Below are 12301 nucleotides of genomic sequence, written 5' to 3' on the forward strand. Positions count from 1 at the left end.
GCAGCAGTCAATGGGGCTGCAAAGAGTCAGACAGGACTGAGTGACTGAACTGAACAAAATGATTACCACCATAGGTTAGCTAACACCTCCATCATGTCACATAATTACCATTTCTTTTCTGTGGTGAAAGCACTTAAGATTTATTTATACTTCCAAGTGTATAATTCAACATTAAGATCTCCAATCACCAGGCTGTACATGTGATTTTTCAGAATATATTCATCTTATAACTGAAAGTTTGCATCCATTGACTATGTGTTAGTCACTCAGTCATGTCTGCCTCCTTGTGACCCCATAGACTGCAGCCTGCCAGGTCCCCTGTCCATGGGATTCTCCAGGCAAGAACTCTGGAGTGGATTGCCGTTTACTTCTCCAATCCATTGACTAACATCGCCCATTTCCCACAGGCCCCAGACACTGGTTTCCCACATTGAAGGCCGATTCTTTACCAGCTGAGCCACCAGGGAAGCCAAGTAACTCCTCAACTTGGTTCACCTGAAGAGTAATTTTGACACAATTTATCTGAATTTCTACAGTACTTAAAGGATACTTTCTTGCACCCAGCAGAGGATAGGTAACTTCTGGTACTTGTAAATACTTCTTCATTATAGAAGCAAATTTGATTTAGAGAGTACCAAGATACTCTTCTGTCTGCCTTGGAAACTTATTGGATGGTGTGCTCAGTCATGTTTGACTCCTTGCAACCCCATGGACTGTATCCCTCCAGGCTCCCCTGTCCATGGGATTCTCCAGGCAAGAACACTGGAGTAGGTTTCCATTTCCTTTTCCAAGGGATATTTTTGACGCAGGGATCAAACCACTCTTGTGCCTCCTGCATTGGCAGGTGAGGTCTTTACCACTAGCACCATCTGGGGAACCCTCAGAAACTTATTAGTGTTACGTAAAAATTATCAAAGTTGAACAAATATACCACAAAAACACGTAGAAATCAAACAGATGAGTCATGTCATGGTTTAATTATACTTGAGCAGATTTTCCAGGGTGAAAGGAGTATTAAGAAAGCATTTTGTCTCCCTGCTTTTCAGAAATGTTACATTTCTATCACTGACAAGGTACACGAAGCCAACTTTTTTAATTGAATGTACTTATAAAAGCTTGTATTCAGATGTTATAAAATGTATATTTTTGACATGTTTGACTTTATATTTCCTATTTTTATTTTATAATTATCTGGAAGTCTGCTTTAATTTAACAAAAAAACTATAAGTGACATTAAATTCTTGGTAGAAGTAGCCATATTAAAAATATGTGTATACACACACACACACACACACACACACACATATGGGCTTTCCTGGTGGCTTAGACGGTAAAGAAACTTCCTGCAATGCAGGAGACCTGGGTTCAATCCCTGGGTTGGGAATATCCCACGGAGAAGGACATGGCAACCCATTCCAGTATTCTTGCCTGGAGAATCCCATGGACTGTATAGTGCAAAACATTGCAAAGAGTCAGACATGACTGAGCAATTTTCACTCAAACTTCTCCCAACTCTAAGGCAAAACATCATTTGAAAAAAAAAAAATACTTAAATTGTCATGTTTTATATGAATATACATTTTTTATTAAGCAAATGTAGAAATATCCAGGCCCTGTACCTAAGTATTGATGATATTTCACTATATTTATTACCTGGTACTCTGGATTTTTTCAAGGAAACCAATCCTGAAGGGTCTCCATTAGCTGATCTTCACATTTCTTAAAATATCTTTAATTTTGACATCACTGTGGTCGCACTTGAGCCAGCCATCAGTCCAGATGATTGTCAAGTCCTCAGTGCCTCTCTCAATCAACAGTGAGTTAAAGTCACCTTGGGCTTAGCAAAAGCAAAACAGAATAAAGCAAAGAAGAAAACAATAAGCAAACACAATTTCACTTGCTCTATACAGCATGAGAAACACTGGGCTGGAGGAAGCACAAGCTGGAATCAAGATTGCCTGGAGAAATATCAATAACCTCAGATATGCAGATGACACCACCCTTATGGCAGAAAGTGAAGAAGAACTAAAAAGCCTCTTGATGAAAGTGAAAGAGGAGAGTGAAAAAGTTGGCTTAAAGCTTAATGTTCAGAAAACTAAGATCATGGCATCCTGTCCCATCACTTCATGGCAAATGGATGGGGAAACAGTGGAAAGAGTTACTGACTTTATTTTTTGGGCTCCAAAGTCACTGCAGATGGTGACTGCAGCCATGAAATTAAAAGACGCTTACTCCTTGGAAGGAAAGTTATGACCAACCTAGACAGAATATTAAAAAGTAGAGACATTACTTTGCCAACAAAGGTCTATCTAGTCAAAAAGCTATGGCTTTTCCAGTGGTCATGTATGAATGTGAGAGTTGGACTGTGAAGAAAGCTGAGCACCGAAGAATCGATGCTTTTGAACTCTGGTGTTGGAGAAGACTCTTGAGAGTCCCTTGGCCTGCAAGGAGATCCAACCAGTCCATCCTAAAGGAGATCAGTCCTGGGTGTCCACTGGAAGGACTGATGCTGAAGTTGAAACTCCAGTACTTTGGCCACCTGGTGCGAAGAGCTGACTCATTTGAAAAGACCCGATGCTGGGAAAGATTGAAGGCAGGAGGAGAAGGGGACGACAGAGGATGAGATGGTTGGATGGCATCATCGACTCAATGGACATGAGTTTAGGTAAATCCCAGGAGTTGGTGATGGACAGGGAGGCCTGGCATGCTGCAGTTCTTGGGGTTGCAAAGAGTTGGACATGACTGAGCAAATGAACTGAACTGATGAGCAAAGATTCTGATTTGATAACCAAGAGATGGGCTAATGCTCACTTCTAATATGTACTTTAGATCTTTCTAATGCAGTTGTTCTATACATCACAGGATTCCAAAGACATTTGTTTAAATTTACCTGAGACATTTTCTTTTCAATTTTGCCATCTATCTTCCTCACAAAACAAACTTATATATGTTTTGTGGTCATTTCTTGTTTTCATTTAGCTGATATCCTAATAAGGAGTATAGAGAGCTTTTTTAAAACCACCTGATACATTCCATGAAATCAGGGATTCTTCTGGAAGATATTTCTCTTCTTTTTGGTACATTTATTGCTCACTGTAACAACCTAAACGGGTAAGATGGGGTGGCTGTGGGAGGGACATTGGAAAAGGAGGGAACTGATGGCTGATTTATGTTGATTTTTGGCAGAAACCAACACAATATTGTAGAGCAATTACCCTTCAATTAAAAATAAGTAAATTTAGAAAAAAGTGAAAAAAGTTTCCTTAGGAATGATGGCAACTATTTTACTAGCTGTTTTTAGTGGTAGTTTCATTGGCATTGAGTATATTTTAAAATAAATTTAAAATGTGATTGATGCACAGATGAATCATGAAAATGTACAGTGAGGTATGAGTTATGATTAATCAAATTCTGTGTACCAGAGGCACAGTTTTTAAAGATACAGAAGTCTCAATTTACATCATTGAAGAAAATCAGTCTAGCTAAAAGGCGTTTAGCTGCATGTGAAGTAAACATCAGAATGATTTTATTTTGTGTGCTTCTCTTTGCTAAGCAGCCAGCAGCACTTTGCACTCTCCTTTTGGTGTGTGCCTCTGTCAGTGGTGGTGGAAATAAGAACCTTCTGCAGTGGCTTATCCCCTCTTTCCAGGAGGGGAAATGAAAGGTCGGAACAATGATTTGCTGACTCCTAGAGAGTCAGTGTAATGGTGGCTCTCAGCTAATCTTAGTGCCAGAGATTTCCAGTCAGGAGAAAGTTCATTTCTAAAAGAAGGTAAAGTCCTTGGAGACTAGCCAGGTTTGTAAAAAATAATGCCCTTGTTCCTGTGGCCCTTTCTTTATACAGAAGTCTAAAGCACAGATTGCTTAAAGGTAATATTAGATCCATTAGTCTCCATTTAGAAAATCCCAGTATTTTGAGGCAGTCAGTGCAGAGAAAAAAGAAATAATATAACAACAAAATAGCAGGAGGAATCAGCACAGGGTGTGTATAAAAAAATGAAAAAAGCTAAAAAAAATAGTTTTCATTTACTTAACATAAAGAATATCCAAATTATTTTGTGCACATTATTTCAATTAGTTTCAAAACATAAAATATGGATCAGTTCAGTTCAGTCGCTCAGTCGTGTCCAACTCTTTGCTACCCCATGAACTGCAACACACCAGGCCTCCCTGTCCATCATCAACTCCTGGAGTCCATCCAGAACCCATGTCCATTGAGTCGGTGATGCCATCCAACCATCTCATCCTCTGTCGTCTCCTTCTCCCCCTGCCCTCAATCTTTCCCAGCATCAGGGTCTTTTCAAATGAGTCAGCTCTTCACATCAGGTGGCCAAAGTACTGGAGTTTCAGCTTCAGCATCAGTCCTTCCAATGAACACCCAGGGCTGATCTCCTTTAGGATGGACTGATTGGATCTCCCTGCAGTCCAAAGGACTCTCAAGAGTCTTCTCCAACACCACAGTTCAAAAGCATCAATTCTTTGGCTCTCAGCTTTTCTTTATAGTCCAACTCTCACATCCATACATGACCACTGGAAAAACCATAGCCTTGACTGTGAATAGTTACTCCATTCCATTGATGAGAAATCTATTGAAACGTAAATAGGTTCAGTAACTTTCTCCCACTGCATGGACAGCAAATGTTAATTTTTCCCAACAATTCTGTGTTCCCAAGTGTTTGCTCTTCCTCACAGGAAGCACCTATACTGCGCTTTCCATGTTCTGTACACGTGTCCCAGTGATGGAAATATGACCGCCATCCCCATTTTCCGGGTGATAAGCTGAAACTTAGAGAAACTTGGTGACAGGTGTAAGGTAAAGCCAGGACCCCAGCCCTGTGTTCAGCAAACCCACAGTCTGAATCAGGGTGTGATGACTACTGTGAGTGCCTTTGCTATGCAGAGCTTTGTGAGGAGGCTGGAAGGGAGAGAAAGGAGTCTGACAAACACAGGTCCCTGCGTTTACTCCCCGGGCATCGGCATGGTTCACGCTGATGCTCTGTGCCTGTCTGGTTGGCACAGCTGTATCTCATTGTGGAATAAAATATTTTCCCATTGTTGACTGATTAAGGTGCTTATTCAGTAAAACCAGTCAGTCCTAAAGGAAATCAACCCTGAATGAATACTTATTGGAAGGACTGATACAGAAGCTAAAACCCTAATTCTTTGCACCTGATGTGAAGAACTGACTCACTGGAGAAGATCCTGATGCTGGGAAAGATCGGGGGCAGAAGGAGAAGAAGGTGACGGAGAATGAAATGGTTGGATGGCATCACTGATTCAATGGGCATGAACTTGGGCAAACTCCAGGAAATAGTGAAGGACAGGGAGACCTGGCGTGCTATAGTCCATGGGGTGGCAACGATTTGGACATGACTTAATGATTGAACAACATTCAATAAAAAATCCACTGCTTGTAGAAATCCTAGTACAAATGGACCAGCCTGGAAAAGGAAGTCATCTTATAAATTTCCAATTTCAGGATAATGAGTTTCTTGAGGCAGCCTAGAATAGTTGAATATTACAGAGAAAGTACAATATAAGCCTCAAACTGCATGCATAGAGGAAGGTGGATAATTAATACAGATTTTTGTTGGCTGGCATTTTGAAAACCCAATAGTAATCTTTGTGTATCCTTAGAGGGCATGATTGTGAACTTGGTTTTAATCACATGTGTTAATATGCCAGTTAAAAAAAAAGCATCCACTAAATTATTTACAAATGATAAATTATGGAAAGGCATGCTGGCATGCAAGAGTGGTGAGTTTCTCCCAGGGACATTAGGCAGCAAGTCATTAGTGGGACGCAGTTTCCAAAAACGTGAACTTAGCTCTCCTGCAGGAGTTGGTGCTTCTTCTCTGAGACTCTGCTCTTGAGTATTCATGTGACTGTGTGTGTCTGTTTGTGACCTGCTACATGGAAAGCTGGGCTGGAGAAGAGGCTTCGAGGTGACTTTAACCAGTGAGGGTGGTGATTATTTATTCATCAACCACAGATATCTTTCAGGATTCACTTTATGGTGAACACTCATCAGAGGCTGAATCTGCAAAGCTGAAGAACATGCACACATTCCTGTGGACCCAGACTGTCCAGTGGAGTAGCCAGTCCTGGGAATTAATGGGTGATCAGAGTCAGAATCATTAGTTTGGCTGGATCAAGGAAAGGGAAGATGTAGACCCTTTGCAACCCCATGGACTATAGCCCACCAGGCTCCCATGTCCATGGTATTCTCCAGACAAGAACACTGGAGTGGGTGGCCATTCCCTTCTCCAGGGGATCTTCCTGACCCTGGGATTGAACACAGGTCTCCTGCATCTCAGGCAAACTCTTTACCATCTGAGCTATCTGGAAAGCCCTACTTTGGAATACATCATTTTTTATTTTTATTTTATCACTCCAGTATTACACTGAGCATGGAGCCCTGAACTACCTAGCTGAGGATCAATAAATGTAGGTTTGTGTCATTCATATTTCCCTGTATAATGTTTAACTTCGAAAGTGCAAGACACACTAAGAGTAAAATAAATGTCTGCCGTTTTTGCATGACAGTTTCAAGTGGAAAATACTAGTGAAAATTCAATGAATTTTAGGTCAAATCTTTTTTTTTTTTTTTTAACCTCTGTGGTGAACTATTGGGGATGTGAAAAGGGATACTTTAACACAGTGAGGCAAGGCTATTCTATGTACAGACTTTCTGCCTGAATTTTCAGGAAGACATATTTGGCTGAAAGAACACCCACAATGGATTGAAGGAGGAGGCAATGTATTGTGTCACCAACTAAGAAGCTCAGAGGTGATGCAAGATCACTGATGGCTTAAGGACCCAAACTCTTCCCACTACTCCACTAAGCTCTCCCCAGGTGGGCTCTTCAGGCTGGTAGCAAAAGGGCTGCATCCATGCCTGGGTTGGCGGGTGTGGTTTGTGCAGAGGGAGCACAAAGGCCATATCTTCTTGTAAACTTCTCTTAGACATGGGGAATATTTTTCAAGAATTCCCAGCAGAGTTCCTCCTCTCAGGTATCCCTGTCTAGAATGTAGTAATCTTTGCAGCTGGGAGCCAGTTGCTATCAAGAAGTTTGCTATTTTGCATATAGGGTTATCCTATATGCAAAACAGAAAAAGACACACAGAAATACAGAACAGACTTTTGAACTCTGTGGGAGAAGGTGAGGGTGGGATGTTTCAAAAGAACAGCATGTATACTATCTATGGTGAAACAGATCGCCAGCCCAGGTGGGATGCGTGAGACAAGTGCTCGGGCCTGGTGCACTGGGAAGACCCAGAGGAATCGGGTGGAGAGGGAGGGGGGAGGGGGGATCAGGATGGGAAATACGTGTAAATCTATGGCTGATTCATATCAATGTATGACAAAACCCACTGAAATGTTGTGAAGTAATTAGCCTCCAACTAATAAAAAAATTAAAAAAAAAAAAAGAAGTTTGCTATTGTTGCTCAGTTGTTAATTTGTGTCTGACTCTTTGGGACCCTGTGGACTATAGCCCACCTGGCTTCTCTGTCCTCCACTGTCTCCTGGAGTTTGAGCAGATTGAGTCAGTGATGCCATCCAATCATTTCATTCTCTGTTGTCCCCTTCTCCTCCCACCTTCCATCTTTCCCAGCTTCAGGGTCTTTTCCAGTGAGTTGGTTCTTTGCATCAGGTGGCCGAAATATTGGAGCTTCAGCTTCAGCATCAGTCCTTCCAATGAATATTCAGCACTAGTTTTCTTTAGGATTGAGTGGTTTGATCTCCTTGCAGTCCAAGGGACTCTGGAGGCTCCTCCAACACCACAGTTCAACAGCATCAACTCTTCAGTGCTCAGCCTTCTTTATGGTCCAACTCACATCTATACATGACTACTGGAAAAGCCATAGCTTTGACTAGATGGACCTTTGTTGGCAAAATGATGTCTCTGCTTTTCAATACACTGTTTAGGTTTGCCACAGCTTTCCTTCCAAGGAGCAAGCACCTTTTAATTTCATGGCTGCAGACACAGTCCACAGTGATTTGGGAGCTTGAGCAAAGACAATCTGCCACTGCTTCCACTTTTCTCCTTCTAATTGTCAAAAAGTGATGGGGCCAGATGCCATGATCTTAGTTTTTTTAATGTTGAGTTTTAGGCCAGCATTTTCACTCTCCTCTTTCACCCTTAACAAGAGACTCTTTAGTTCCTCTTTTCTTTCTGCCATTAGGGTGGTGTCATCTGCCTATATGAGGATGTTGATATTTCTCCTGGCAATCTTGATTCTGGCTTAACTTCATCCAGTTTGGCATTTCGTATGATGTACTCTGCATATAAGTTAAACTAGCTGAGTGACAATACTTGACAAAGTTTGACATACTCCTTTCCCAATTTGAAACCAGCCCATTGTTCCATGTCTGGTTCCAATTGTTGCTTCTTGACTTGCATACTTATTTCTCAGGAGGCAATTCAGGTAGTCTGATATTCCCATATCTATAAGGATTTTCCAGTTTGTTGTGATCCACACAGTCAAAAGCTTTGGTGTAGTCAGTAAAGCAGAAGTAGATGTTTTTCTGGAACTCTCTTGCTTTTTCGATGATCCAGCAGATGTTCACAATTTGATCTCTGGTTCCTCTCCCTTTTCTAAATCCAGCTTGAACATCTGGGAGTTCTCGGTTCACATATTGTTGAAGTCTGGCTTGGAGAATTTTGAGCATTAATTTGCTAGCGTGTGAGGTGAGTGCAATTGTGTGGCAGTTTGAACATTCTTTGTCATTGCCTGTCTTTGGGATTGGAATGAACACTGGCCTTTTCCAGTCCTGCGGCCACTGCTGAATTTTCCAAATTTGCTGGCATATTGAGTGCAGCACTTTCACAGCATCATCTTTTAAGACTTGAAATATCTCAGCTGGAATTCCATCACCTCCCCTAGCTTTGTTTGTAGTGATGCTTCCTACTTCCCACTTGACTTTGGACTCCAGGATGTCTAGCTCTAGGTGAGTGGTCACAGCATCGTGGTTATCTGCATCATTAAGATCTTTTTGTATAGTTCTTCTGTGTATTCTTGCCACCTCTTCTGTTAGGTCCATACAACTTCTGCCCTTTATTGTGCCCATTTTTGCATGAAATGTTCCCTTTGTATCTCTAATTTTCTTGAAGAAATCTCTAGTCTTTCCCATTCTATTGTTTACCTCTATTTCTTTGCACTGATCACTGAGGAAGGCTTTTTTTTTTTTTTTTTTATCTCTCCTTGCTGTTCTTTGGAACTCTCCATTCAAATGGGTATATCTTTCCTTTTCTCCTTTGCCTTTAGCGTCTCTTCTTTTCTCAGCTACTTGTAAGGCTCCTCAGACAACCATTTTGCTTTTCTTGGTGATGGTCTTGATCCCTGCCTCTTGTACAATGTCATGAACCTCCATCCATAGTTCTTCAGGCACTCTGACTATCAGATTTAATCCCTTGAATCTATTTCTCACTTCCACTATATAATCGTAAGATATTTGATTTAGGTCATACCTGAATGGTCTAGTGGTTTTCCCTACTTTCTTCAATTTAGGTCTGAATTTTTGCCTGTCTGATAGGAGCTGTTTATTCCTGGCTGCAATGGTCGTGAAGCAAGAGGGCAGGAAGCTACTCACTGGGTGTCTGGGAGTCAGTGTGTGTGGAGCACAAGATGTACAGGGCTCGGCTAGAGCCTCCTTCTGGCATTCTGCCAGATAACAGCACCATATACATTTCCGAGGTCAGATTTCAACTGACTTCCTCACCGAGAGTGTCCTTCAACTTATGATTATTAATTCTTAGCAATCTTCCCAACACACACATTACTCAAGTAATCTGCCCTCTTGGATTTCTACAGTAGATTTTGCACATCATTAAATCTTCATGTGAACTACGTACGCATTCACATCTCTGCTGGAATAAAATGGTTGTGCAGAAATATCCCCGATGCAAACTGGCTTCAGTGATTTTAACTAATGTCATTTCTTTTCTATATAATTTTTTATTTTGTCTATCTAAAATGGGCCTCAATGCAGACTCTGCCACACCATTTCTCCCCCCAGAGTCAACAACATTTCTGATTTGGTTCACAGCTGCTTTTGCTCCCCAGAAGCCACATTCTTATCCTCAGTGAATTTCACAGTATCTTTATTTCTTATGGGAAATGAGGAACTGTCCAGCAACAAGGTCAAGAAACAAAAAAAAATGTTATGGAAAAGCCATGATTTGTTTGATAAATTCACCAAAACAGAACTGATTGAATAAGAGCAAGAAGTTATGTATTATGTGACCCAGTGTTTACAGAACTACTTTTGAGATTATTGAATGAAAGGAACATCTCCAACAAACATTTCCTCCTATTTTCTTATTTTACCTTTCATTTCAACTTTTCTTCCATTTCTGTTTTGCTTTTGTATTTTTGTTGTGTTTTGCATTGTTACTCTTGGGTGCTGGTAGTTATCATTTCCTACTGGCTCATTGATGATTCAGCCATATTCCAGCTTTAATATAAAGACAAAAATAAATTGATTTGGTAGACTTAACTTTTAAGTTTGTAGAAATATTCATGGATTTACAAGTGCTCGCATCTGGGCTAATTCTGATTACAAATTATTAAGACAGTTTTCCAAATGTCACATATGGAAATCTATATCATCTTTAGGGTCAGCATAACTCAAGTTTACCCAGACTGTCACCACCATCTGCCTTTTTGAGAACAAGAAAGCTCTGTTTCCTGCTTTTGGTAAAATAGAAGCCTGTTGTCTTGGTGTTTGAATGACTTTTGGTGACAGAGTTTCTCCCTCAATTGTCCCAGGTGTCTTTGTGACATCTGCCTGTATCTTCTTGTTGTTCAATTTCTCAGTCATGTCTAACTCTGAAGCTGTATGGACTGCAGCCGCCAGGCTTCCCTGTCCTTCACTATCTCCCAGCGTTTGCCCAAACTCATGTCCATTGTGTGGGTGAGGCTAGTCAACCATCTCATCCTCTGCTGTTATCTAAACACAGATCTGGGAATACAAATAGACTGTGCTTTTCAAGGAATATCTTTGTTTACAGCATTTTGCCCTTAGGCTCAGAATTTTATGAACAATATCTCTCAAGAAAATTAATAATCACTCCCTTTGGGTTCAGAAAAGCCCATCCTGGGATCTTAGATAATATGATGATAAGGTGTTTGTTATAGTCACTATGTGCTAGAGAACATCAGAGCCTCAAATAGTTTTCCATGAAAGAAAATAACTTGAGGTTTCCTTCTCTTCACTAGAGCTTGAATTTCCTCAAGCCTGCCTTTGAAAGAGCTGCATTCTGTGCTGCGTCTTCGTTATTCTTACCAAAGTGAAATATTATTCAGACCGCTGGCTGGTAAATGTTCTAGGAACATGATGTAAATGTTCTTCCTGGAAACAACCAATCCATTTCTGCATGGCTTTAAATTACACTTTCAATCCCTTCTCCTTTCTCATTTGATAATGTATCTTTTCTCACTTCCTTCTGTTCATTAATATTTTCCTTTCCTATTATTTGTCATTATGGTCTATAGCTGTTGTTTAACTCTCTAAGGCAATTTATACCATTTGCATGAATAATGTTACATAAAATAAAATAGTACCGCAGCGTAGATTAAGGAAACCCACTTTATAATATCTGATTAATTGTGACTACTCTTTCCATAATGAATTAATACAACATGTGCTTCATCATATGTTATGGAGATGTGTAATGCATGAAAAATTTTGTGTGCTTTGCTTTAATCAGCATTTTATACCAAGTTCCATTATCATCTATAAAATGCTTTAAAATTGTTCTTAGGCAATCCAGATAGCATAATACTTCAAGGAAAGCAATTTAATATTTTAAGTTAAAATATTACATCTATGTGCTAGTAAATAAAAATTTATGGGACATAGTTTCTAATTATTTTGATCACTTCTAGGCAAGCAATTTTTTCCCAGAAGATCAAAGCATATCTTTAATTAGGACAAGGTGGTATAAATTATCAAATGAAGAGACAGACTTAGAAAATTTAAAAGCTCAAAAACCAGCCCCATGGCTCGGTGTGTGGATGTCGAAAGTTACTTCCCATCTAAGAATCTCAGTGACAACATTGATAGAATAGGAAGGACACCAGTATCTGTCTTGCTCATGTTGCAGGCTGTTGTCAGCATCAAATACCGTGTGTGTGTGTGTGTGTGTGTGTGTGTGTGTGTGTGTCCACACTCAGTCATGTCTAACTCTTTGCAAACCCTTGGGCTGTAACCTGCCAGGCTCCTCTGTCCATGGGGATTCTCCAGGCAAGAATACTGGAATGGGTTGCCATTCCCTTCTCCATGGAATCCTCTGAC

The sequence above is a fragment of the Dama dama genome, chromosome 26, assembly GCF_033118175.1.
Source record: "Dama dama isolate Ldn47 chromosome 26, ASM3311817v1, whole genome shotgun sequence".
Classification (NCBI taxonomy): domain Eukaryota; kingdom Metazoa; phylum Chordata; class Mammalia; order Artiodactyla; family Cervidae; genus Dama; species Dama dama.